General features: G+C 46.1%; 2 long non-coding RNA genes and 1 pseudogene across 6 annotated transcripts; 2 read left to right on the top strand and 1 right to left on the bottom strand.

Annotated features, from left to right (window-relative positions):
* Positions 1-1,269: 1,269 nt before the first annotated feature.
* Positions 1,270-2,939, top strand: LOC100685245 (annotated as a pseudogene).
* A 6,781-nt stretch (positions 2,940-9,720) lies between these two features.
* LOC607117 lies at positions 9,721-26,549 on the bottom strand. Of its 3 annotated transcripts, none has more exons than XR_005366484.1 (4): positions 26,381-26,549; positions 18,952-19,069; positions 13,295-14,683; positions 9,721-9,876 (listed from the first exon to the last, which is right to left on the bottom strand). It is a non-coding gene; the product is annotated as an uncharacterized LOC607117 (long non-coding RNA). The 3 variants fall into 3 exon arrangements; XR_005366483.1 differs by lacking the exon at positions 9,721-9,876 and adding an exon at positions 11,380-11,502; XR_005366482.1 differs by lacking the exon at positions 9,721-9,876 and having other exon boundaries at positions 11,380-14,683.
* On the top strand, positions 9,910-25,704 carry LOC119873848. Of its 3 annotated transcripts, none has more exons than XR_005366486.1 (4): positions 9,910-10,296; positions 11,104-11,667; positions 19,441-19,531; positions 24,512-25,704. It is a non-coding gene; the product is annotated as an uncharacterized LOC119873848 (long non-coding RNA). The 3 variants fall into 3 exon arrangements; XR_005366487.1 differs by lacking the exon at positions 24,512-25,704 and adding an exon at positions 21,319-23,958 and having other exon boundaries at positions 11,435-11,667; XR_005366485.1 differs by lacking the exon at positions 24,512-25,704 and adding an exon at positions 21,319-23,958.
* Positions 26,550-27,954: the final 1,405 nt, after the last annotated feature.

The raw sequence follows: 27,954 nt of genomic DNA, 5'->3' as shown, positions 1-27,954 counted from the left end.
TCCGGGGAATCTTGCATCCCTGAGTTAATCACTGGATATGCCATCATAGGTCTGGATATGCCATCATCGTGGGGCTGGGGATGGCATCCCCAAATAAAGTCTGAAGTGCTTTTACCAAACTAAACCCATGGCTAATGGGTTATAAAACATTTTGTCTATCACAAGTGGGTAGGACACGTACCAGACAGAAGAAAAGCATGGGGGATCCCAGCCAGCAGGAACCAGAATTCTGTGGTCAAAGAGGCAATTATTGTCCTTAAGCTGAAGAGATCTGGGGGCTTTTCACTTTAGAAGGATTTCTGAGGCAAGAGGAGGTTGGGTGGGTAGGCTTGGGTGCAGGCCTGGCAATAGCCAGGGAGCTATAGGAGGTCACACAGGTGAGCTCCAGAGCTATCAGTAAGGGGTATTGGGGAGAAAGGAAGCCATGGCATGGTCTTCAGTATCCAGCTCTGGGGGGCAGCAGGAGAGCTATTTGCTGCTCTTTGGAACATGAAGATGGCAGCAGGCTGAAGGGGTTGGGGATGACTGATTGGGCCCTGTTGGATCTGAGCTGCCTGTGGACACATGTGCCCCTTTGGAGGTGAGTCTGGAGCTCAGGGAGGGACCGTGCTGGATGCAGGGTTTAGAGCTGAGGACCTGGATCTGAAGAGGTGGAGAGTGTGGGGGGAATGGGTACACCGAGGAATCCAAGTTCTTGTACCCTCTGTTGGAGCCCTGTGGCCCTGCAAGCCCCTTCACCTCCCTGAACCTCACCTGTGAAATGGGGCTGAGAAAGCCTAGCTCCCAGGCAGTTATGAGAACAGATGAGGATGCCCTATGCAAACTGCAAAGCATAGACTGTCTAAGGTGCTCAGAGGATGGCAGAGGTGGGTGAGCAGGGGAGGCCACAGAGGGTCTGAGAACCACAGCCTAGGGAGGGATAGAGACCATCTATGCAGAGGGACTACTGGGGCCTTGTTAGCTGAGGTCAAGTGGCCATGGTAAGGACCAGCAGGTGGGGCTCCAGCCAGGGTGAGGGAGCTTAATCAGTGGGGGGGTCACCACCAAGGATAGCCACAAAGCCACCCTGTTGGCAGTGCTCAGACCCTTAATTATTTTCTCCTAAAAACACAGCTGGGAAGTGAATGATCAGTGGCCTTAGGGACGGGTGTTGCCCAGATGGCCTTTTTGTCAGCCATCCCAGCATAACAGGATTTTTCGAGATGGTCTTGTCAGTAGCAGACGAGGAAAATGAGCTGTGTGTTACTTGTTTGCAGAATGAGTCAGACTATGGCGGGCTATAGGGACACTGGGGCCTTCTGGGCCAACCCGCCCATTGGACAGATGGGGAGAGGGGCCAGAGAGGCCGGATGCATCATGCATTCATGTGGCATGGCTGCGACCCTCGAGCTGCCACCAGCTGGTGCTGGCAGGGGGCCTTCAGGTGGAGCCACTCTCAGGGTTAGCACATGCTCCATTAACCCCCAAGCCTACACACAGCCTATGCTGGTTCAGGATGTTATCAAAAGGGCCCAGCTTTTCTGGGCAGTTTGTGTGTGTGTGTGTGTGTGTGTGTGTGTGTGTGTGTGTGTGTGTGTCTGTACATGTGTATATGTGTGTGTCAACAAAGAACAAGGAAGAGGCCAGGAGATAGTGTGAAAGACTTTGGGGCCGTGCCCAGAGATCTGAGCTCCATTCTCTAGTGAGCATAAGAAGTCTCTTGTCCCCTCTTCCAGGCCCTTGGTGTTCCCTTAGCCTGGAAGCCTCCCCCTAGTCCCAAATGGCCACACAGGGCTAGTCCATGTCCCCTCCCAGAAAAGCTCCTCTCCCCAGTGCCCCTATTGAAAGTGGCCACCTAATGGTCCTGGCTCCTTGACTGACAATGAGCACCTGCCAGGTGCTTCCTGGCTTTGGTCACCGCACTGCCTTTGCGACAACAGGGCCAACTGAGTAAGTCCATAGATAACCTCCCTGCCAGCATCTTTCTCCCCTTGCTGCACTGGAGGGAGGACCTAGCAGGCCCTGGGCTGCAGCTGGAATCTGAGGGGTAGCTTCTGGGCCTGAGAGAGAGACTGCACATCCCGACTGGATGGCCTCGTCTCTCTGGTGTCACCCACTGAGAAGATGCAAAGCTCAGGACAGGGCTGAGAAGAACTGCCCAGCAGCCTCTTTCTGTGGAAAGCCTGTTCCTCTAGGGCAAGAAATGGTGCTTCTCCTAGCCTGCTGGGTTAGGATTGACTCCCTACTCTGTCCCTAAGGACCTTAAAGCCTAGCCCTTTCTAGACTTGTGTTTTTTCATATGTGAAACGGGAATGATACTCTAGCTGGGTGAGCTGTTGTGAGGAGAAAGACAATGAGAGAAGGTGTCAGGAACACACATGGGATACCAGTACAATAAAAGCATAGTAAAAACAAAACAAAACTTGGCGGCCGCAGCAGCTCGGGCGGCGGGAGGAGTGTCAGCGGCCCAGGCAGCCCAGCCTCGCGGAGGCTCTCGGCGCCCGCACGAGGCCCAAGAGGAATGTCACCGAGGGCGCGGCCAAGGAGGAGCCCAAGAGGAGGTCAGCGAGGTTGTCAGCTAAACCTGCTCCCACAAAAGTGGAAACGAAGCCAAAAAAGGCGGCAGGAAAGGATAAATCTTCAGACAAAAAAGTGCAAACAAAGGGGAAGAGGGGAGCAAAGGGAAAACAGGCTGAAGTGGCTAACCAAGAAACGAAAGAAGACTTACCTGCAGAAAACGGAGAAACCAAGAACGAGGAGAGTCCAGCCTCCGATGAAGCGGAGACAAAGAAGCCAAGTCTGATTAATACCATATACCATGTCTTATCAGTGGTCCCTGTCTCCCTTCTTGTACAATCCAGAGGAAGATTTTTATCAACTATTTTGTAAATGCAAGTTTTTTAGTAGCTCTAGAAACATTTTTAAGAAGGAAGGAATCCCACCTCCTCCCATTTTTTAAGTGTGAATGCTTATTTTTAAGAGGTGAAATCATTTGCTGGTTGTTACTTTTTTGGTACAACCAGAAAATAGTGGGATATTGAATGTGGGAGGCTTTGATTGTTTTGGGTGTCAGCTCAACATTCCATAGACGGGGTAGTTTTTATATCCTATAATAAATACCAAGCATACTAAATGGCAATTTGGAGTCAGTCGTGCATTTAATATGTCTTGAACATTTTTTAAATTTCTTCTATTCCCATGTTGTTTTTGGTAGAATTGTTTCCTAAAGAAAACCACTCCTAGATCTTGACTCTCCTTGTCAGAATTCTTGTGCACTCTGTAACATCTTGGTTGTGGTAGTCCAGTTTTTCTAGTAACTGTTAATGTGCTGTGCAAGATTGAAAATTTGAATATGTAGTGTATATGATATTAAATTGTGAATTAATGGGACTTAACAAAGTAACAGTGTATCAAAATTTGAAAATATTGGTACTTGATATACTGTTAAGGAAAATTTGCCTCCAAATTTTAAGCTGGAAGGTCACTGGAATAACTTTTAGAATCACAACTACATGATTTTTTAGATTTTCGGTACGTACGTTAAGAATTGTGTACAAATTGAAATGTCTGTACTGATCCTCAGAACAACCAATAAAAAAATTATGAAAGAAAAAAACCTTGAAAGTAAAAATCAAAATCCTTCTAAATAATCCTAGGGCAGAAGAGGGAGTAGAACTGGAGCTGTTTAAGAACATTCACATGAAAACCTGGGGGATGCATACAAAGTGGTATTCAGAGGAATGTTCATAGCCTTAAAAACATCGTTTAGAATATGAGAAAGAAGACAATAATGATGCTGAGACAACAGGTGTCGACTTGGGACTATCTGACCCACAAGTCGATCACAGGGTCACTCTACATTCACACGACCCCAGAGGAGGGAGGGGTCCTGTTAGCCAGATGCAGGCAAGTGTGGAATCTCGAATTAACAGAGATTATACCAGAACTCTGTTAAAATCAAACCGAAGCCTGGTGGATTCAAATTAAGTTTACTTATAGAAAAAAACAAGCCAAGTTATATTATGTACCCATCAGGGTTCCTGTGGTTTAAGATAATACCTTCAAATTGGATACCTGAGAAGATTTTTGTAAAAGGGCCCTTTGTGGATGTGTGGACAGTGTGGAGGGAAACAGCAGGCAGGGCTCTGGTGCTAATAAGAGCAGGGGCCCATTACTGTGCCTGGGCCTGATGGGGTAAAGGGAGGGAGAAGCTTCTGGAACTCTGAGACTGGAAGGGCCACGTGGAGAAGGTTGTCCAAGAGAAGCTGTGACCTTTGGCTGTGGGAGACTAACTCTGAAGGAAAGATCTCACTTCCTTCTCTGCCTCCCATCTCCTGCTAAATGTCTTCCATTTCTGGAAGTCAGAGGAACAGAGAACGCTTGAGGTAGCCGGAACAGATATATGACAGGGATGGAAGTGGGTGGAGAGGGGCCCTACAGGGGCAAATGGAAACCATCTCAAACATCCCACCCCTTTTTGGCCTCAGCATCCATTCTCTCAGAGAACACTGTGTCTCCACAGGGGACCCCAATAGTTATAGCAGGGATTGGGCAATTTTTACTTTCTTTTCTTAATTGAGATATAAGTAACATATCACATCATATAAGTTTCAGGTATACAATATAATGATATTCAACATATCATTGTGAAATAATGTGATTATTTGTGAAATTGTGATTATGATTGTGGAATAATCATTACAATAAATCTACTTAATATCCATCACCTGGGACACCTGGGTGGCTCAGCAGTTGAGTTATCTGCCTTCGGCCCAGGGCATGGTCCTAGAGTCCTGGGATCAAGTCCCACGTCCGGCTCCCTGCATGGAGCCTGCTTCTCTCTCTGCCTGTATCTCTGCCTCTCTCTCTCTCTCTCTCTCTCATGAATAAATAAATAAAATTAAAAAAAAAACCATCAGCATGCATAGTTACAATTTTTTTCTTGTAATGAAAACTTTAAAGATCTACTCTCTAGCAACTGTCAAATATGCAATACATTAACTATTGTCATTATGCTGTACATTGTATTCTCAAAACTTATTTATTTTATAACCTTTCTCCATTTCTCCCACCTTACCCCCACCTCCAGCAATCATCTACTTGTGCTCTGTATCTATGAGTTTTTGTTTTGTTTTGTTTTTAGATTCCACATATGGTAAGCTCATACTATATTTGTCTTTCTCTGTCTGACTTACTTTGCTTAGTATGATATCCGTAAGACCCATCCATATTGTGCAAGTGGCAAGATTTACTTCTTTTTATGGCTGAATAATACTCCATTGTGTATATATACCAAATTGCTATCCATTCACCCACTGATGAGCACATAGCCTGCTTCCATATCTTGTCTACTATAAACAATGCTGCAGTGAACATGGTGGGGCGTACATCTTTTTGAGTTCATGTTTTCATTTCCTTTGGATAATTACCAGAAGTGGAATTGCTGGATCATATAGTAGTTCTATTTTTAATGTTTTGAGGAACCTCCATAGTGTTTTCAATAGTGACTGCACCAATTTATATTCCCACAACAGTGCATGAGGGCTCTTTTTTCTTTACATCCTCACTAACCTAACGTTTTCTATAAAGCATCAGATAACGGATATTTAAGCTTGTGAGCCATACTGTTCTTGTAATTTGACTTTGCTGCAATAGCCATGGATGATACATAAACTCAGGAGACTTGAGTTGGCAACTAGGGCTCCTTCTTCCACTGCTCATTCCGCATTCCCCTTATCCTCTGTCAGTACCTTAATCAGGTAGTGTTATTTATCTGGTGGTTCTTTTCCAAATCTTTACTCTTATAGCATGAGTCCTTTCTTAGTGAGCCCATCTTTTTTGGGTTGTATGCTTTCCACTGACCAGTACTACTAGGCCAGGGGTACTAGAAGGCACCCAGGGAATCTCTTAGGTTCATACAAAGTTCTTGCTCCCACTGCCTACAACAATCCAATTTCTTTCTCATAATTGGGGTCAGCTCCCTTCCTAGTACAGAGACCACTTCAATCTGCTTGTTGGTTCAGTAAATGGAGAGCCCACATAGCAGGAAGCGCTCTCAGCTTCCAGTGGTAGAAACCATAACTGTATTCCTCCCTGAATGTCAGGACCTATTAGGTCTCATGGGTCTAAGGTGATTGGGAGAGAATGTAAGTCTTCTTTAGGAAGATGTCAGTGAAATGGTGAGGGGGAAACGCTCCCATTTCCACTGCTGGTTCTCAAGCCTGTGAACTCTGTGTATGGGGGAGATGGCACCATATTTGGTCATCAGTTTGATGCATATACACACTTTGTAGGCTCGCACTCCAGCCTCAATAGGTATTGTCCTCCAGATGGTATCCTTTCTTTTTCTTAAGATTTTATTTATTTATTCATGAGAGACAGAGAGAGAGAGAGAGAGAGAGGCAGAAACATAGAGGGAGAAGCAGGATATTCATAACCCAGTGTGGGACTCGATCCCCAGACTGGGATTATGCCAAGTCAAAGGCAGATGCTCAACCGCTGAGCTACCTAGGTATCCCCGCCGCCACCAGATGGTATCTTAATGGAGCATTTGGGCAGTTCTTCCAGAAGCCAGCTGCTTCTTGGTGATGGGGTATGTGGGAGCCCACTGGCACACCTTTGGTGTAAAATGCATTCCTTGTTTTGAGGCCATGTTGTGTGGGATACCATCAGTAGATAATGCGGTCTCTGAGTTTATCAGTGGTGGTGCTGCAGAAGCTCTACAAGCCGGGAAGGCAAAGAGGCTTTTGGAGTGTGCATCATTCCAGGTGACACGAGGTGTAGCAACGGACCTCTACTTTGAAGCCAAGATCCCTGGACCCTTAGAAACTTTGCTGATGGGGGAATACCAGTGTTTCCTACAGCTTCCCTCCTACCCTCTGCAAACTGTGTCTCACTAGGGCTTCCCCCTCCGGCCTCAGGCCCTGCACCTGCATTCCCATTCTTAGCTCAAAACTTCCCGCTGTCCCTAGCTTTCTCAAATGTGCTTCTCAAACTGTCTGTGGGGAGAGGTCATTCGAAAAAATTTTCAATCTCCTGCAGACCGATCCTTATATAAATACAATAAAAATGACTTACTTAAAAAAAAAAAAGAAATTTAAGAGCAAGACATACAAAGTATTAGATTCAATACACATAAAATTACTTTTTAGTAAGTATAATCAGAACAAACAGCAAGGGGAAGAAACTATTAAAATGACAGAAGCTGTATATTTCACTGAAAGCGTAGATAGATGATTAATACAAAGAATCATAATTATGTTAATTACTTTCATCATTCTGCAACTGTAAGTAAACAAAAAGAAGCCCAATGATGATTCCTAGTTTTGAAGTTTTAATGGACTAGCTTCCTCCTTGTTAATTTATTAGATAAACCAAATTGACCAGTGCTATTAAATTTAGTAACTTTAATGATAAAGAAACTAGTCTCACACAGAGATGTGTTGGCAGAAATGAGTGTAGAAATTGCAAAATGAATCTCAAGATACCTCTCTTCTGCCTTTGGCTCAGGACATGATCCCGGGGACCTGGGATCGAGTCCCACATCAGGCTCCCTGCAGGGAGCCTCCTTCTGCCTATGTCTATGCCTCTGTGTGTGTGTGTGTCTCATGAATAAATAAATAAATAAATTAATTAATAAATAAAATAAAATGGAACAAGTAATGGGTTTAAAGAAACAAAACAGATGAACACAGGGGAAGGGAAGGGAAAATAAGATGAAATCAGAGAGGGAGACAAACCATAAGAAACTCTTAACTCTGGGAAACAAACTGAGGGTTGCTGGAGGGGAGGTGGGGGGATGGGGTAACTGGATGATGGGCATTAAGGAGGGCACGTGATATGATGAGCACTGGGTGTCATATGCAACCTATGAATCACTAAATTCTACCCCTGAAACTAATACTACACTATATGCTAACTAAGTTGAATTTAAACAAAAAATTTTAAAAATGCATCTCCAAATCCTCAGTAGCACTAGTCCCAGCAATTAATTCTATAGATTATGGAATTTAAATTATCTTTTAAAGAAAGAAGTGGATTCCATATTTTAAATATGTTCATATCTTAAAACTCCATACCTAGTGACATGGTCGTGCTACATATATCAAGGACATGCTTGCAACACGTGCCATATGCCATGTGACTCTGAAAAGGCCCAAACAGATCTTCTGTCCTGTGCAGTAAAAGCACTGGTCACACTCTCAGATGTACTTCAATGTCGTAGCTGGACCAAAATGCTGCAAAAGTTTCCAGATTTATCAACTTATCTCACCTCTGACCAGCAACAAGCAGTCAGTGCCTGGCACCAGTCCATAGACTAGGCCACATTTTGACAAGTGATGCTCCAGGGTCATTACTATTCCTTGGGCCATGGTTGCTATAGCAACTGAGTGTCATAGCCAGTCGATGCTCCAATGCCTTGCCCTCCACCTATGCTTATCGCACGCCACCACCAGCTCTCCTTTGGGGAATCACAATGCCACTGGGTGCCAGAATTCCATGTCCCCTTTCTCCTAGCCAGGAGGGGGTGATCTGTGTGTTCTTCAAATAGCTAAACAACAGAATCCCAGAGACCATTCCAAGGATAAGTTTCCTGAAGCACATTCAAATGGGTTAGGTTTAATAAATGAGCTCTATGGAGGTGTGGAGAGGGTGTAGGAAAACTGTGAGGGACAGTGCAGGGCCCTAGCTGGTAATAGCCAGATGCCTGTCAGTGCGGAGGGTGGTGCCATTATCAGAAACCTGGGAAGGAAGGGGCTTTGTGGAGAGGCCACCAGCCAGGAACCATGACCTCTGGCAAAGGAACATAGTCAGCCCTAGATGACCCTGCAGGGAGCAGACCTGGGGAAGAAATACCTGACCTCTCCACGGGGGAAGGCCTGTTGGTTTATGATTCATCTAGAGGTTAGGCATCTGGGGCACAAAATGGGGCACAGGGTGGCTTTTGGGGGCAAACTGGAGTCACTGGCATTCATTTCTTGCACTTCTGAATTCACGGCTAGAGATCTGGCGAAACCTGGCAAGTTTCTCAACTTGCAACCTCCCTAGGGACTCGCTGCCCTACCCCACTCCACTACTGAAACTCTTTTCCCTAACATCCGGTCTGAGACAGAGACCAACCCCACACAAGCTGGCGGGGCCATCAGTAACTAGGGGACATATATTTATTGGTGCACTTCACTCTACATGAACATCGAAAAAAAAACAATAAAACTGGGCTCATTCCTGGCCCTGGCCCTTGACCCATACCAGTTTAGACTATTCATTCCCAGAGATCCCCTCTACAGTCAGGTCTGGGTCCCAGACTGGCTCCTGTGCCTCCACTCCGATTCTCCCCACCCCAATCCCACCCTGGCAAGGACCCTGCCTGCCCAAATGTGGGCTGTACAAGATGGGGCCATGCTGACCGCAGTAGTGTCAGAGTAAGGAGTAAGGAGTGGCATTGTGGGAGAAGCTCCCTCTCATGCTAATGACCTCGATGCCCTCTCTGACACTAGCATGATTTTATGGTTTTAGATGCAAAGAGGAGGCCACGAGCTCAGACAGCTGAATGGGCAGCGGGGTATGACATTAGAATGTAGTAACGTAGTAACAGTCTGTTTTTCCTTGAACTCATTTTCACAGTTACCGTCTATGTATGGAAAATGAATTAGTTTTATATTTAACTTAGTGATCTAACGTTGCATTTTTAAATGAGTTTATTGACATGAAAAAAATAAAAAAAGATGTTAAAAGAACAACCGGGTGGTGAATAAACACAGCAAACGCTGGCTGGGTACAGGCAGGCCCGATGGACTTGGGAGTCCCTGGGTGGCTGTGTCTTAGAGTGGACCGCCACCCCGGTCTCCCCACTTCCACATCAGCTCCTTGCAGTGGTGTATGTGTTTCCTGGAGTTGCTGTAACAAACCACACAGAATGGGTGACCTAACACAGTTACCCCACACAGCTCCGGAGGTCAGAAGTACGAAATCAGTTCCACTGGGTGGAAATCAAGGAGTTGGCAGGGCCATGCTGTCTGCAAAGGTCTTTGTGTGGAATCCTTAGTTGCCTCTTCTGGCACCTGGTGACTCCAAAGACCTTCCTTGGCTGGCAGCTCATCACTCCCGTCTCTGCCTCTGTGGTCACATGGGCTTCTCCTCTGCATCTGTGCCTGCCTTCAGCGTGTCTTTTATAAGGACACTGGTAATTGGATTGAGGGCACACCTGCATATCCAAGATGATCTCATCTTGTGATCCCCAGTTCATCATGTCAGCAGAGACTCTCTCCAAATAAGGTCACGTTCAGAGGTTCTGGGACGTGGACATACCTACTCCAGGTAGGTCCTATACCTCCTGTGCTCTTAGCCCACTCCCTCCAATTTCTGCCACTCACCCACACAGAACAGGGATGTTCCCTGAATGTTTCTGGAACATTCTGTTCTGCCTGGCATGTACCTCCCTCAGAACCCTGCGGTCTCCTCTCTCACTTCTTCAGATCTTTGCTTTCCTGTCACTTTCTCAATGAACTCTCCCCTGAACATCATGCTTCATAATGCAGTGCCCCTGCCCATGTCCCGACGAGGTCTCCCTCCCTTCTTCCCAGCTCAAACTGTCTTCAGAGCAGAATTCTTGTCCCCAGGCCACATCCTGCATATATGTATTCCTTGTCCATCTCCCTCATGAGGAGTTCAGCTCCGTGAGGGGCGGGATTTTTGTCTGTTTTGTCCCCTGCTACAGCCCTGGATTCCAGAACAGTGCCTGGCATGTTGTAGCTGCTCAGTAAATATGTTGATTGAACAGTGTTTGGGGATGGAATGGAGGATGCATGGAGGACAGAGGCCCCTGGGGCCCACTCAAGCCCTTTGGATAGAGGTGGAGAACCAAACCCAGGACCTTCAGAATCTGATTGGCTGCCCAGTCTAACGGCTCTTGTCCCTGTGTCTGTCTCTAACAGGCCCGCTGTTGGTGGGCAGAATTCTCAAGAATTGAACCTTGAGTCTTTGGGAATGAAAGATCAGATTCTATATAGACAGGAAGATTCTTCCAAATGGTTTCTCCATATTCCATCTTAGACACATCTCCAAATAACCTAACCAGGGACTCATCTTTTAAAATAACTGTTTTGCATTTATGTTTTATGAAAGCATGATTCACTGCAATCAATTAAAGCAATACAATAACGAAGAAATTCACCGAGTACTTTAAGAAGCTCTTCTTTGGAGGAAGGCCAATGAGCGTTTCTGCTTCCTGTGTTTCTGTGCTTGGGCCGCTCTCTGCTTGCCTGCGCACAGGAAGTAGTTCAGAGAACCCTGGAACCCTCTTGTGACACGTGTGAGGACTCCTGTCCCGGAAACCTGACACCAGTGCTTGCCAAAAACTCTAAGATGAACACAGAGATGGGTCTGAAATTTGGAACTCGAGTCCCTGACATGGAGGCCAGCCTCTGAGAATGCTGTGCTCTTTTTTTTTTTCCAGTTGAGAATTTGGCTGGGCCAAACCCCTCCCTGCACTTGTCAGAAGCCCAAGGTCCAGCCTTCACTCTCCTTGTGGAGGAAGAAAAGAAAATTTATTCAGCCAAGTTCGCCCACCTGCTCCTTTCAACTGAGAGTCTGCATCCATCCCTGTGTCCTTAAACAGGAAGGCACTGGGAAAGGTTGGCCTCTGGAGGGCTAGAACAAGATGCTGTCAAGAATGTGCTGGAGAAATGGGTCAGTACCCTGGGGATAGAGGTGAAGTGGGGTTGTGGGGGGGCTTCCTATCTGGAGATAAAGGCATCCACTCTGCAGCTTCTCAGGCTGGTGTCCTCACAGCCAGGTTTTCTCTCAGAGGAGGCTGTTTGGGAACACACCTGCACTGTTCCCCCCCAACCCAGCCTCCAGGTTTTCGTTGCCAGGAATGGAGACCCTGAGGCCCAGGGACCTGCTGCTGGAGTCCCCAGCTTGCGACCTTGTATGGTGACATGGCTTCCCACTCACAACTTCCCTTCTGTAAACAGAAGGTCTAACAGCACCCCAGGTGGTGGTGACGATCCCTTAAGTCCTGAGTACAAAAGCGCTCACCTCACGCTAGCCCTCCAGCAGTCACTCTCCATCCTACCCCATCCCGCCATCCCTGCGTATTCCCTTAAACATGAGCTTAGTTTGGCAACCAGAAAACATTTGGATTTCTCGTACAGCAAGGAAGTTCAGGTAGTGCTGTTTCTCAGGGCAGTAAGAGGGTCTGAGATGTACCCCTAACCCCACCCCCATAGGCCAGTCTTCAGCAATACTCCCTGTGTCCCTTCTTGGCCTGGCCCTCTGCATCCCAACCCCTGCTGACCTCTCTACTGCATCCTCTCAGTGGGTCACTCCCCACAGTGCCTCATGTCCAAATGGCCAGAGAAAGGTTTCAGGAAGGCCAGCAGAGCCTGTTCCATCTGTGCCCAGGTCCCCGCGGGAATGCCCCCAACCTTTCTGAGTCTTTGCTCTTCCCTGTGAGGGGAGGATGGCCATGCCTACGGCACAGAGCTATGGCCACATGACCCATGGTTGTCCTTGTCAATGCTGCCCTACTGCCCACCCCTACAGAGACTGGCTCAGGCCTCTTTCTCCTACACGAGGATGCCCCCATCCTCCAAATTAGCACAGCATCCCATATCCCCCTCCTGCTCCACCCAGGCGTAAGATGAGGGACCCTTTCATGCCTCCCACCCCCATCTCTGTTTGGTTTCCCAGCTGGGTGCAGACAGCAGGAAGGTCCAGCTCTCCACTAATGACTTCCAGACTTTCCTGGTGCACAGCTGAGCAGCAGGACCAAGGCAGGACGGTGGGAGCCAAGGCTGGTAGGGGTGGGGGTGGGGGTGGGGGAGAGACAGGCCATTTAGGAGGGAGGAAAATGAGAGAGGCCCGCATGGTCAGGACACAGCCTCCCTACATTGAGAAAGATCCAGATGTGTCCGCTGGAGGAGCTGGGGCCGTGCCCTGGGGCCTTCCTTGTGTACTCCTCCCCTGTGACACACTATCTATGGTTTCATATGTGGCCCTTGGATGGGCCCAGTAGCCTTGTCTCTGTTGTCTGTCGCTGTAACTCTCTTTAGGTCTTGCCTTTTGTGGAAAATACTATCCCTCACCCTCCTTCTAGGCTCACTCTGGAATGCCTTCAGTGCCCATGACCATCAGGCCCACAAGCACTCCCCTCACAGTGACTTCTGCAGCCTCCTTCCTGGCCCAAGGCTCCTTTGGGCCAATTTGGCCACAGGCTGGAGCCTTCAAAGGCTTGTGAGTGGGAACATCACCCCTCCAGTGTTGATCTTAACCATCCACGCCATGGTGCTCCATGTCCCCAAGGCCTTCTCACCTTTGCTGCCTTTAGACTTCTGGCCCCACTGAGGCCAGGGATCAGGAGTAGAGCAAGGACAGCAGCTGAGTATCCTTGGCACCCAGATCACTTGTTCTTCCCTGTTTGCAAGGTCAATGAAGGAAAGCCAGGATGACATTCACCCCCAGGAAGGTGTTATTAAGACTGTTTCATGGAGTTACCAGGGCAATTGCAATGTGAGCTGTTCGGTGAGTTTTCTTAGAGTGATTTTATGTCATGTGCATTCCAAAGGTTCTTGAGAGAATCTTTCCCTCCCAAACCAGGAGACAAACATGAACCATGGTGGAAAGTGAGATGTGCAGGAAGCTGGATGGAAGAGAAGCTCTTTCTAGAAGTAGGGGGCAGGACCTGTATGCTGGAAAACACCAGGCAGGGGAGAATACAACTTTTTGGTGAGAGTCAGTGTCCCCACAAGAAGAAGGTAGTGTCTCTGAGAGAGTGCAGATTAGCATAAACTCCCAGCCAACAGTGTTTGTGAGGTATCTGGGGTCGGAAAAGGATATAGAAGATCCCAGACTCTCAGACTTTGGGCAAAACGTGTTTGCCCAGTGGTTCTGAACACTAAACACTAGACATTGGAACTCTTCAGATTTCTTCACTTGAGGCAATCCCTGTTCTGACAAAAGCTGAGCTTCCTGAGCCCAGTAGCTCTGGTTGCAGATGGCCAAGTGTCTTCAGGGCAGGGTCTCCACTCTGGGTAACTGTTCCCCTGGTGAAGATAGCAACCTCTTTGAAATTAAGCCCAACTTTGCAAGTTGCCCGTTGGTCTTCACTGAAGAGCTAGACAGCAGGGTTAGGAGCTCAGGGGAGTTGGGTCTTGATAGATTTGAAGACATCTGTGCCTTTTTGGTTCCAAGAAGCCTAGGTTTGGGGCTTAGGGGAAAGCCCTTAAAGATGACTAGGGGTCTTGGACAGCCTGAGGGCTTCCAAGACAGCAGGCTGATGCCTCATGCATTCTCATGTGGGCTCTATGGCTGGATAGCACAGGTCTGGGACTTATCTGCAGCTCTGCCCCACTCCTGCATTCCTCAGGGTTGGTCTGCAGCAGGCAGGAGTGGCTGAGTGCAGTGGCTTATTGTCTGTAAGGTTCTACGAGTTCCCTTTTATTCTTGCAATAAAGTGAGGTTGCTGCTTTGTTACTTCTTTCAGCTGAGAAAAGAAATGACAGTGGCTTAAACAAGGCAGAAGTACATTTCTGTCTCATGTAAAAGCAGTCTGGACCTGCAGAGGATCCAGATGGGGTGGTAGCTCCATGGTGTCCCCAGGACCAGTTTCCTTCCACCTTTCTGCTCCACCATTCTCAGCATGTAGCATTCATCCTCAAGGTCACAAGATAGCTGCTGGGCCTCCAGTCATTACACCCAGTATCTAGATAGAAAGAAGGGGGAGGAAAGGTAAGCAACAGAAATATGAAAGGGCAGTCTTTCTCAAAAGGCCCACACAGATGTCCACCTACAATTCATTGGCCACCTCCATCTGCAGGTGAGGCTGGGGAAATGTAGCTTCTTACCTGGGCACATTAGGTAGTGAAGCTGGTATGTAAATTCAGCAAGACTGATTCCTAAGTCCGTGTCCTAACCACTAGACTGTATAGCTTCCCAAAGCAATGGTATATAAATAGAATTGAATTTATACTTCCAATGTTTTTTACTTAATTTTTATGATTATAATTAGCTTATGGCAAGTCGATAGAAAATTGAGACACACATATATATAATATATATATAAAATTTGTATGTGTGTGGTGATAAAATAAGGCTTATTCCAAAAATGGAAAGTTATTCAAGATCAGAGGACGTTTACATAAAGGTGAAAAATCATGTGGCTGTTTCAAGATATGTAACAAGGCATTTACAATTTATCAGTCATTCCTAATTTTAAAAATCCAAATAGAAGAAAAAATATTAACTAAGACAAGTATATTTATCAAAATCAAAGGCATATACCATACTAATTACTGCTAGGTTGAAACTATTTTCATTAAAATTACCAACAAAAAATATATGCCTGCCATTACCGTTAAAGTGAAGACTATTTTAGAGGTTCTAGCTAAAAAAAATAGTGCAAGAAAAAATAGGTTGATTGATTACATTTGGGAAAAAAGACAGAATTGTCTTTATTTGCAAATAAAATTATGTACATCCAAAAAAGCCAAGACATTTTGGAAACACTACCAGGATTGATAAGAGAATTTAAGGCAGCTGAAAATATAATAGATAAGAAATATGTTTTTCTTGAAAACAGCTAAAAATAAAAACAAGATGAATGCATTCACAATAACTATAAAATCTTAGAAATAATTTTAAAAATAAAGATACAGAACCTATGTGAGAAATCTATGAAAATGAATGGAAAGTCTCAAATGTTTAATTTAACAAAGAGAAAATTTAAATTCTTGGCTGGGAAAATGTAACACCATAAACATGCAATTTCCCCCAAGTTAGAATATAAATTTAATGTGTTTTGGCTTTGGGGGAATGGGGGGAAGGAGATAGGATGAAAGATAGGGAGGTGGACTAAGGATTTAAAAGTTTATAGCAAAGAGTAAGTATACAAGGAAATTATTAAAATAAAATGGTTAGGGGGAATTGACCTATCAGATATTAAATCTTATTTTAAAGCCACTTTAACTAAAACAACATGTTGGAAATGGCTTGTATTTACAGTCTGGCACAGCAAGATGAGTGAGCTTCTCATGGCCATTAGATCTCTGGAAGGTGGCTGGCCCTGAGTTGCCAAGACCCAAGAGGATGTCTGCAAAGTGCGTTTCCAGATCAGGAGCAGGGAAAGGGTCTTCCACAGCTAATGAAGGAAGCATTGCCAGTGTGAGGAAACTGCAGTCAAATGTTGCCTATTAGTGGTTGCTGAGGAGCCCCAGAAGACCTCAGCCAGGAAAAGAATTAGCATTTGGATATCTGCCACATCTAGAAGAAATCAACACCAAGTTAAACAGTACCTCTCTGCTCTCCCCCCTCACCCCCTTCAACCCTGGAAGAGCTAGAAGAACATGGCCCAAAACAGCGAAGGAGCTGGCCAAACCCCCCAGTTTTACTACAGGAATCCCAGCATAAGGCTGGCACCATTGACATTCAGAGACAGTCCCCACAACATGGAGGGAAAGGTGTGGTGTGACAGTGAGGTGCTTCTGCCCACAATCTCTGCAGGGCAGCTGTTTTACTCGACCAGGTGCTCTAGCTATAACCATCCATCAGTTTAGGGTGAATATTACATAACTATATCTGTACTAGTTTTCTAGTCCTGTTGTAACAAATTAACATTATCTGGATGACTTACAACAACAGAAATATATTCTCTCATGGTTCTGGAAGCCAGAAGTCTGAAATCAAGGTGTCAACAGAGTTGGCTCCTTTTGGTGGCTACAAGGGAGAATCTGTTCCATGCCTCTTCCAGCTTCTGGTAGCTGTGGGCAACCCTTGTTGTCTGGCTTGTAGATACATCACTCCAATCTCTGCTTCCATCATCTCCTCACATGGCTTTCTCTCCCCTGTGTCTCTCAGGGTCTCTTCTCTTTATCTTCTCTTGTAAGGCCCACTACCATTGGATTTGGGGCCCACCCTGATCTGGGATGATGTCATCTCAAGAGCTTTACCTTAATTATGTATACCAAGGCTTTTGTTTCAATTAAGGCCACATTCTGAGGTTCCAGGCAGGCATATCTTTTTTTTTGGGGGGGGGGCAGCAGTCAACTCCCTACAGAATTGTGGCATGGCAGTCATAGTAGCTGCCACACATAATCCTTCCTTCCTGTGAAAAAACATTGCATCTGATGGTTTCTGCTCAGAGAGGGACTATGTTAAGCTTGGTAATGCGATCCGGTTGGACCCCAGATTCAAAGGAGACTATACTTAGGAAGATTGTGGTTTTGAATAGGCTGATCACACTGGCTCCTTTCAAAATTTGCACTGAGAACATGTACATAAAAATTGAAAGACACAGAGAGAGGAATCTATGAGAATTACCATTACAAAGACATCAAAGTAGTGTAAAAGTACTATATTCAAAAGAATAAAAAATTTTAATTTTTTAAAAAGATTTAATTTATTTATTCATGAGAGACACACACAGAGAGAGGCAGAGACATAGGCAAAGGGAGGAGCAGACTCCAAGCAGGGAGCCTGAAGTGGGACTCGATCCTGGGTCTCCAGGATGACGCCCTTGGCCAAAGGCAGCACCAAACCACTGAGCTACCGGGGCTGCCCCAAAATTTTAATTTTAATGAGAGATGTATATGATCTCTATACTACAACCATAAAACATTGCTGAAGGAAATTAATAAATATCTAAATAATGGGGAGGTATACCATGTTCATAGATTGTTAGCACTCAATATGGCTGCCAATACTCCTTAAATCAATCTACAGGTTAGGGGTGCCTGGGTGGCTCAGTTAATTGTCTGCCTTCAGCTCAGGTCATGACCCCAGGTTCCTGGGATTGAGCCCTGAGTTGGACTCGCTGCTTGACATGGAGCCTGCTTCTCCCTCTCCCTCTGCCACTCCTCCTGCTGTGCTCTCTGGCCCTGTATCTCTGTCAAATAAAAAAAAATCTAAAAGAAAAATTGATCTATAGGTTCAATGCTGTTCATATGAAAATTCCAGCAAGATGTCTTAGTCGAGGTCCACAAGCTGATTCTTAAATGTATATGGAAACATAAAAAGCCAAAATAAATAAATAAGTAAATTAATTAATCAAGAAAAAAGAAATATAAAAACCCAGACAAACTTGGATGGAGAATTTACATCATGTGAATCAAGATTATTATAAAATCGCAATAAGAACAGACACAGAGATCAGTGGAAAGAATCCAGAATACAGAAGTAGATTCACACACATACAGTCATGTAATTTTCCATAAAATCTCCAGTGCAATTCAGTGAAGAAAGGAAGACTTTTTTCAATAAATGGAGCTGGATCATTACCTTTGTATCTTTGGCCTCTGAGACTAATAATATATGTTAGTGAATTGAATGTAAATTTAATTTAATTTAATTTAAAAAAATAAATAAATGAAGCCAGATCAACTGGAAATCCATATTAAACAGGAAACCTTGATCCCTTACCTTGCACCATACAGAGAAATTATTTTGAAATGAATCCTGGACCTAAAGGTCAGAGATAAAACAATAAGGTTTCCAGAAGAAAACAGGAAAATATCTTCACGATCTCAGAGTAGACAAAGATTTTTTAAACTGGATGTAAAAAGCCATTAATCATAAGAGAAAAAATTTGACTTCAATAAAATTGAAGGTTTTTGCTTACCCACAAACACAATCAAGAAAGCAAAAACAAGATACAGACAGGGAGAAAGTGTTCATGTAAATACCTGACAAAGAAATATATAGAATATCTACAACATAAAAAGAGCTCCTACTCATCAAAAAGGAAAATGAAAAAACACAACACATATAGAACACTAGGGAAAAAATCGAAAAGCGCATCACAAAAGAGGATATCCAAATGACCAATAAGCATAGAAAAACGTGTTTAGCTTTGCTAGTCATCAGGAAAACACAAATTAAAATCACAGTGAAATATTACTACCCATCCTCTTGCATGGGAAACTTTAGAAGACTAATAATATCGAGTGTTGATGAAGAGAAGGGGCAAGTGGAACTCACCTGCATCGCTGGGGGGAGTGTAAAGTGGTCCCACTGCTTTGGAACTGCTTGGAAGTTTCTGATAACAGCGAACATGCTGCTACTCAATGACCCAACAATCTCACTACCAGGCATTTCCCTAGGAGAAAGCGAACCGTAAGTTCACACAGCACTGTATAAGAAGGTTTGCGCACTATGATTCAACTTCTGTGAAGTTGCTGAAAAGTTGAGAGTAACGTATAATGATAGAAATCAGGACAGTGGTCGTCTCTGGAGAGCTGTGGGTTTGACTTGGATGGGGTGCAAGGGGACTTTCTAGGGTGATGGAAATGTTCTTTATGTTCATCTGGGTGGAGGTTATGTGGGTATAGGCACAGCTCAAAACCTACCGCCTGTGTACTTCAGATTTGTGCTCTACCTCAATAAGGAAACAATAAGAAATCAGGAGCCACAGAAGAGCTATATCCCCACACACCATGCTCTCTTTATAATAAATTCCTTGTTTTTCAGCCTGGCTTGACCTAGTGTCTGACTCTTGCAGACCAAAGAACTCACTCGCAAGTTGTGAGGACCTGTCAGGCTTCATGCCAGGAACCACAAGGTAACTGTGCCAAATGGGACAGAGTGTGTGTGCATGCGTTGTGTGTGTGTGTGCATATGTGTGTGCACATACGTGTGTGTGTGTGTTTATGCATGTTTCCATATTGGCCAGCAAAGTATTATTGATGTTGTTTTCAACAGAAGCATCACTTTCATTGATAAATTAGGGCTACAATGCACAGTTTCCACAACAGAAATAAGACAGGCCCCCGACAATGGAGTGGAAAGTCGTAGCAGATAGGTTAGTTACCCTTCACCCGCATCCTCTTCACCAGCAGGATCTGCTCCCACCTCCTCATAATCCTTCTCAAAGGCAGCCATGTCCTCACAGCCCCCATGCCCTGACCCACATGCTAGTGAACAAAGGCATGCCTGGCACACATCAGCCTAAACTTGTGCTCTAACCTTCATGAATGTGAATGCCTCTCGGCAGGGCAGGCACTCTGGCCTATGAGGTCTGGATCCCTCCCTTCCCTCTTTCTGAGGCTGTTATAACTGTTTCCTGGAACCCCTTTCTTGGGACCCTATCTCTGGCCCCTACAGGTCCTTTTCTGGGAGGACCAGGGGCAGAAAGGTAGGCTAGGGCACAGAGCTGACCATTCCCTCCTCCATCCCTTTCCAGGAGCTCCCTCCTGGGGCCCCAGTTCTGCTTGCTCCATGCTCCTCGCGGAGATGCCGAGCTGCAGCTGGGGCACCTCTCAGCTCATGTCCTGTGCCAGCCCAAGTAGACAGTTGCGGGGGGGTGGGGGGTGTCTGGCATCCCAACGCCAGAATGCGTTCTTGATGCTCATTCCGAACTGCAGACAAACAGCTCTGACCTTGTCATCCCTGCTGAAATAGGCTGCAGGAGTGAAAGTGTGTGATGCCAGAGAATAAATCAGAGGCTGGTTGAGGAGGGAAGATGCTGTGTGGCCCAGCAGAGAGGAAATGACAGGCGCTGTGTCAGAGCCTCACAAACAAGCATGACTTCATACTTGTCCCTGCACACACCCCTCTGAGGTCATGTAGACTCCTCCCGTCCCCAGGGCCCACTGTACACAGGCCCTGACGCCATGGGCACGCGCCTCTGGGGGTGGGCCTATGGCTTGCGCAAGGACCACAGCCACATGAGCCATTTGGAGAGGACACGCTGGCTCCACCCTATGAACCATGGAAGCACCAGGCACCTCTCTGTGCCAGGCCTTGGCCTGAGTACCAGAGACACAGAAAGTGCCCCTTGGCCCCAGCTCTCAGGGACTGATGGGAAACATGGCCCTGTGACTATCCCATCCCAATATACAGAGTGCCTGGCCCCATTGGATAATGGGGCAAAATCCAAGGGCCTGAGGATACCCAGCAGAAAGATGCATTGCTTCTGCCCTTGGCTAGATGAAGCTTACGGGAGGGGGAAGCTTTGCAAATGTGTCTTGATGCAATTTGCCAAAGAAAGCTAAGGAAAAAGACTCCAGGCCTGGAGGCCAGGAAGGGCTGCCCAGAGAAAGGCCAAATGCAGGGACCAGAGGACTGCTGACCCATCGGCCCCTGGTTTTCTATGTTCAGCTTCCCAAGGCTGCTGCAGGAGCCACACAGATTCAGAGCAGCCCAGCGGTCTTGGTTTCTTGCCCCTTCTCCTGCCCTCCCCAGAGCAAGGAGAACACTAGTGACTGGCAAATAAGGCTTTCTGAGATGTCCCCACCCTCACATCCCCAGAGGCCCCTGAGGCCCAATGGTCCTGGCAGTTACAAAGCCCTGCCATCGCCCCCATGTCTGGAACTTCGAAGTGCTCTCACCCTGGCTATTCTCTCCCAGCCAGGTGGCAGAGAGCATCTCCCGAGTGGCCTGGGGTCAGGCCATACCTGTGGCTTCAGGCTCCCTGCCTGGACCTGATGGAGGACGTGGAGCACCCGGCAGGACAGCCCCCACTCTGGGCCTCTGCTGCCACCCCTCACCCCACCCCCAGTCATTCTGTTCATGTCCACAATTGGCTGGCAGGAAGAGTGCCCTCCCCGTGCAGGACTAAGGACAACCCCTGCTTGGGGCCACAGCTGGGACACTGTAGCGTGGGGGCTAGGGCTCAGAATCCAGCCCTGGGAAGCCTCGGTCTGGTGGGATGTGCCTGCACTTCTGGGCAGCGTCACCCGGAGGCCTATGCCATGAAGTGGGTAGGCCCAAACACAGCTGTCTGCCCAGAGGAACAAATAGCTGGGCCAGTGGCGAGCTGAGGAAGGAGGTCCCCATGGGAAGGTGGGGCTGCTGCCCAGGTCCCGTGGGAGAGGCTGTGGGGCACCTGGGGTCGGATCACAGTCCCCTCCCATCTCTAAAGAAAAGCTGGAAACTCGGATTTCCGGGGAACGTCTTCTGATGTTAAAATGCTGGCAGTGAGCTGAAAGTGTTAAGATGATCTGTGAGGATCAGATGACATGCATCTGGCATGGCATGGGCTGGCACGGGCTCTGGTGGCCCTGTTCTCTCTAAATCATGTGACCTTACCCTGCAATGCTGTGCTGAGTTTATAACTGAAGCTACTGAGATCCAGAGACTTGCAGTGACTTCCCACAGGAGGCAAAGCCAGGTGGGAACCCGATCTGGACAGCTGGTCTATGCATTCTCCACCAACCCCTACACCTCTCTCCCCAAGCTGACTGCCCTTCTAAAGGCTTGATGGTGGCCACAGCCAGGATGATCAGGGCTCTGCTGCCCCTGCTTGGTGCATGAGGCAGAGGACCTTGTTGGAGTCTGGCCTCCGAAAGAGGCTTTCAAAGCTCAGGCCTGGGCCTCACAGCAATCTGTACATCTTAGGGATTGACTCTTCTGTGCAGAGAACATGTTGCCCAGGGGCCAAGGTTCCCCAGGCCCAGACACTACACATGCAGGCTGAGCTCCATCAGGCTGCTTTCCCCTCAACCTCCAACTTGCCCTGTGGAACCCCTTCGGAGGGTGGCAGACTGGAGGTGGGCTCCACAGCCTGGACCTGTCTCAAGGAGGCTGCCACCATTACCTTTCCAGGGCTTTCCCATCTGCTGCTCCCCTTGCCACTTTCCCTAGAGCTATTTCTGTGCTTCTGGCTGGAATCAGGTGAGCCATTCCACAGAAATCCTGAGAGCTCATATTCATGCATCCCTCACGGCATGCTATGGAAGGTACTACTTCATGCATTCCTGAGAAGAATCCTTGGAGACCATTATTTTACTTTTGTTATACAGGTGAATTTGCTTGTGGAAATACTGGAATTTAGTGGCAGAACCAACACTAGGACACAGTCCTATCAGGCCTTGGAGTCCTTATTTTTTTGTTTGTTTTAAGATTTATTTATATATTTGAGGGAGGGGGCAGAGGAAGAAGAAGAAAGAATCTCAAGCAGACTCCATGCTGAGCTGAGCACGGAGCCCAATGCCAGGCTCCTATCATGAAACTGTTGTGAGTTCTCATGAATCATACAACTTGAGGATGGTCTTGAGATGCCCCAAAACAGCAGCTTAGAGGGAAGTTATATAAAGCTTCTGCCCATGGGGATCCCTGGGTGGCACAGCGGTTTGGCGCCTGCCTTTGGCCCAGGGCGCGATCCTGAAGACCCGGGATCGAATCCCACGTCAGGCTCCCGGTGCATGGAGCCTGCTTCTCCCTCTGCCTATGTCTCTCTCTCTCTCTCTCTCTGTGACTATCATAGATAATTAATTAATTAATTAATTAATTAATTAATTAAAAAAAAAAAGCTTCTGCCCATGGCTGGCACGTGAAGTGGGCCTCAGCAATGGTGGCCAGAATTATACCTCTGAAGCTCCAGCCTGTTGCTGGTTTTTCCTGTAGACCCCATCCTCTCTCCTGAGGAGAGAGTCAGGTTCTGCTCTTTGCCTCCCTGACTGGGTTTAGCATTCATTCACTCATGGCTTTCTCAAAGCTGCCCTCCACCCAGAGAATCTCAGTTCAGGCAGGGCCCTGTCCCTGGCTGGGGACAAGAAGTGAAGAGGCTGACTCATGCATGACCTGATGATGGGCAAGTTGAGTCAGTTCCATAGTCCGACCCACCCCTGAGAGGTGATAAGCTGTATTCCCTGGACAGGAGTGCAGACCTGCAGGCATACTTCTAAAGTCTGTGGTAGTTGGAGCCATGCTAACTGCAGCACCAGAGGATGAATGAAGAAGACATCCCGGACATCTGGACTCGGCAGATATCACCTGGAGCAGAGCTGAGCCATTCACTGTGCTCTGTCTGAACCGCCAATCCTCTCCGCCTTTACCTCCCTTTGTTAAAGATGTGGGAACAAAATTTTTCCATGTCTTGACATTCTCTTAACTTCCTCTTACTCTACCATAAGAAATGGGGGAAATGCATGGGCACTTGGGTGGCTCAGTTGGTTAAGTGTCTGCCTTCAGCTCAGGTCATGATCCTGGGGTCCTGGGATAGAGCCCTGCATTGGGCTCCCTGCTCAGCAGGGAGTCTGCTTCTCTTTCTGCCTCTGCTGCTACCCCTGCTCACTCTCTCTCTCTCTCAAATAAATAATTCTTTTAAAACAAACAAAACACTATTTTTTTTTTTAGATTTTATTTATTCATGAGAGACACACAGAGAGAGGCAGAGACACAGGCAGAGGGAGAAGCAGGCTCCATGCAGGGAGCCTGACGTGGGACTCGATCTTGGGTCTCCAGGATCAGGCCCTGGGTCGAGGGCGGCACTAAACCTCTGAGCCACCCCGACTGCCCTGAAATGTTTTCTAAACACTGTGTAAATACCTCCTCTCCCCAAAAAAGGGGGGAGAGAGAAACAAAAAGCAAAATCTGCAGGCTAATTTTGGCTTGTGGTTTATCATTTTGTAACCTCTCATCTAGAGCAATGCTTCTCAACACTTTTACTATTAGAAAGTATTTTCATTTAAAAAAAAAAAAAACAACAAGCATACTATACTCACTGAGTAGTAGGAGCTCTTCTTAGTTATCTGCTGTTATGGAACAAAACAGCCCAAAGTTCAGTGGCTTAAAACTATGCCTATCTATTATCCCATAGTTATTGTGGATTAAGAATCAAGTGTGGCTTAGCTGGAGGTCACTGGCTCATGGTCACTTGTGAAGCAGCAATCAAGGCATCTGAAGGCTCAACTGGAGAAAACTCCATATCTGTGCTCATGCATGTGGTTGTTGGCAGAACCTGTGAGCTGTTGGACTATGGGCCTCAGTTCCTCACTGGCTGTTGGCCCAAAGCCATCCTCAATTGCCTACCACATCAGCCTCTCCATAGGGCAGCTTACATGAAGTGAGCATCTGTCATCACTAAAGGGAGCAAGCAAGGAACTGCCAGCAAGAGAGCGTGTGTAAGCAAGACAGAGCTCCTGTCTCTCACAGTCTAACCTCAGAGGTGATGTCCATCGCTGTTGCTATGTTCCATGTCTTAGGAACAATCACTATGTCCAGCTGTCCCATGAGGTGAGCTGTAGGTCGAGACAAAAAAAATTCAGAGGTGGCAGCAACCAGCAGCCACTTCCCTTTCAGAGAAGGAAACTGAGGCAGTTACCATAACAGAGTAGTGTGTTAGAGGCTGACACAGTCCCAAAGCTCTCTGCCTTTTGGGGGCTGGCCTGCCACCTAGATGCAATGTCTACTTGAGATGCCACCGGGACTCAAGCCAAGGTCTCTTCCAGCAAGATGGAAGAAAATAACAATTACAACACGATTAGTGTAGTGGGATGGGGGCACACTCACACAGTTCTGGAGGAGGTGCACATTAACACAACATTTTGGGATGGGAAAATGTATCAAGAGACTTAAACATGGTCATTCCCTTTGTCCTGTTAATCCTCCTTCTTCTATGAGTCGCAAGCATGGGGACAAATCAGAAAATCATACAACCATATATATTTTAAATGATCCCACTTTTGTTTATAAATAAGTGTATATACTTAGGTATATCCATATGATTATCCCTAGGAAGTAGGATTGCAGGAAAATTTAATTTTTTCTTTATCTACATACTGTATGATTAAACTGCATTTTTTTGTATTAAGAAATTATTTTATTAACATATGTAGACTGTAGCAGTTACTTAAACTGCACAAATTGGCAGTGTTAAAAATGTTCAAGACTTGGGGATCCCTGGGTGGCCTAGTGGTTTAGCACCTGCCTTCAGGCCCAGCATGATCCTGGAGACCCGGGATCAAGTCCCACATTGGGCTCCCTGCATGGAGCTTCTCCCCCTGCCTGTGTTTCTGTCTCTCTCTCTCTCTCTCTCTCTCTCTCTGTGTCTCATGAATGAATAAATAAAATCTTAAAAAAAATGTTCAAGACGGGTTGAGTAATTATGATATAGCTACACAATGAAACTTTATGTGGTCATTAAAATTTTGCTCGTGAGGTTTTAGCAACACACACAAAAATCCTTATTTGATAAGTTTAAAATTAAAAAAATAGATATAAAAGATTTACACATATATTAGGATTTGGTTCCAGTTCCAACATGTAGAGGGCGGATGTTTTCCCTAGCACCAAGCTATTCTCCAACAACAGCGGGGTGTCCTACAGTTCAACTCAACTCGGACACTATGTACTCAGAGACAGCATCAGATTCCATAAGTTTAGAGCTCAGTCCTCTAAGACTGCCTTCCACTTCAGATGCCAATCCAAGCAGAGGGATTCTCTATTTCTGACTGGCATAGATCAGGGATTCCCACAACCCAATCCCTGGGTTCAATCAATTTGCTATAATGGCTCACAGAACTTAGGAAGCCCATTTACTCACTAGGTTACTGATTTATCACAAAGGGTATTAAAGGAGTTAGACCAACAGCCAAATGAAGAGATACATAGGGTGAGATCCCCTCACAAAGGCACTTCTGTTCCCGTGAAGTTTGGGCCCAGCATGGATGCATTCTGGTTTACCAACCTGGAAGTTCTCTGAATCCCCATGTTCTGGGTTTTTATGGAGACTTCATTTCTTTTTTTTGAGACTTCATTTCATATGTATGACTGATTGACTCATTGGCCACTCACTGATGGCTGATTTAACCTCCAGCTTCTCTCTCCTCCATGGAAATCAAGGGGTCCTTCGATAGTTCCAACCTTCTATTTATAATTGGTTCCCTTGGCAACCAGCCCCACCCTTGGGTGCTTTCCAAAGTCACCTCAGTAACATAAACCCAGTTGTGGTAGAAAGGAGCTTGTTAATGAAAACCAAGATATGCATTTCACTTCTATGGCAGTGAAGTGTTTCCAAGAACTGAGGACAGGTGATCCACTGTAACAAAATATGTTCCCATTGTTATTACCACTCAAAAACTTCCAAGGGTATTGGGAGCTGTGAGCCAGGAACCATGGACAAATATACTCTGGTCATTTGAATGACCAAATATATATTTCTTTTTTTTAAGTTTTTAATTTTGATTCCAGTTATATTAGTTTCAGGTGTACAATATAGCGATACAATATATACAATCACCCTGCGCTCATCACAAGCGCCCTCTTTAATCCCCATCACCTGTTTCACCCATCCTCCCACTTACCTCTCCTCTGGCGACCATCAGTTTGTTCTCTATAGTTTATATTTCTTATAAAATCTAATATTACACATATGAAGTCATTTGGACTCAATTTGCATAATTCAATCAACATGATTCAGTCAACCAACACCAACGTCGGGCATATACTAAGCACTGCACCAATGTGCCAATTAGTCTGTTTCTCCAGCCAAATCAATTAACTGGCCTGGACAATTGGTTTGGGAGTCTGGATTTGGCTGGGGGAGGCTGATTGAATCATTTGGTTGTGGTTTGATACACCCATTGTTAGAGTACCCGGTTTGATTGCTTTATTTCAGTATTTTGAGTGATTCATGTAAATTGCTATTAGACAGGAATGTTAGTTTACACATGCTTAAGAACATTTCCTGAAAGAAATCCACCCAGAGGGTGACAGTGGTTATCTCTGGGTTGATGGGATTGTGGCAACTATATTTTATTTTTTAATACTTGTCATAAATATGGTTTTATTTCTAATTTTTGCTCCCCCTTTCCTGTAAGACATCTCTGCCCATTGTCTGTGACTCAGAGGGCCTCCATCTGAAAGGAGCACACTACCCTGCTCCACTGACGCTGGACGTGGCCGCTGATGCGTTCAGCCAATGTGATATGAGCAGATGGGCTATGTATGATGTCCGAGCAGAAGCTTTAAAAATCATTATAGGTTCAGCCAGCTCCATTTTCCTTGCTGCAAGAACAGCACATCTCCATGAGACTTCTGCAGCCTGTGTCTTGGAGTGTTGACACAGAGCAGAGCCCGGCTGATCCGACTGCCAGCATAAAACACGAGGGAGAAATAGACCTTTGTTGCTGCAAGCCACTGCGATTTGGGGGATCATTTGTAGCATAGCTCAGTGAAAGCTGACTGAGACTTTTCTTTATTTTCCAAGTTTTCTGCAAGTAATATACATGAGTTTTATAATCAATTTCTAAAAGTTATTAA

Source organism: Canis lupus, chromosome 11 (assembly GCF_011100685.1).
Source record: "Canis lupus familiaris isolate Mischka breed German Shepherd chromosome 11, alternate assembly UU_Cfam_GSD_1.0, whole genome shotgun sequence".
NCBI lineage: Eukaryota > Metazoa > Chordata > Mammalia > Carnivora > Canidae > Canis > Canis lupus.
This window is presented reverse-complemented; position numbering and strand designations above follow the sequence as displayed.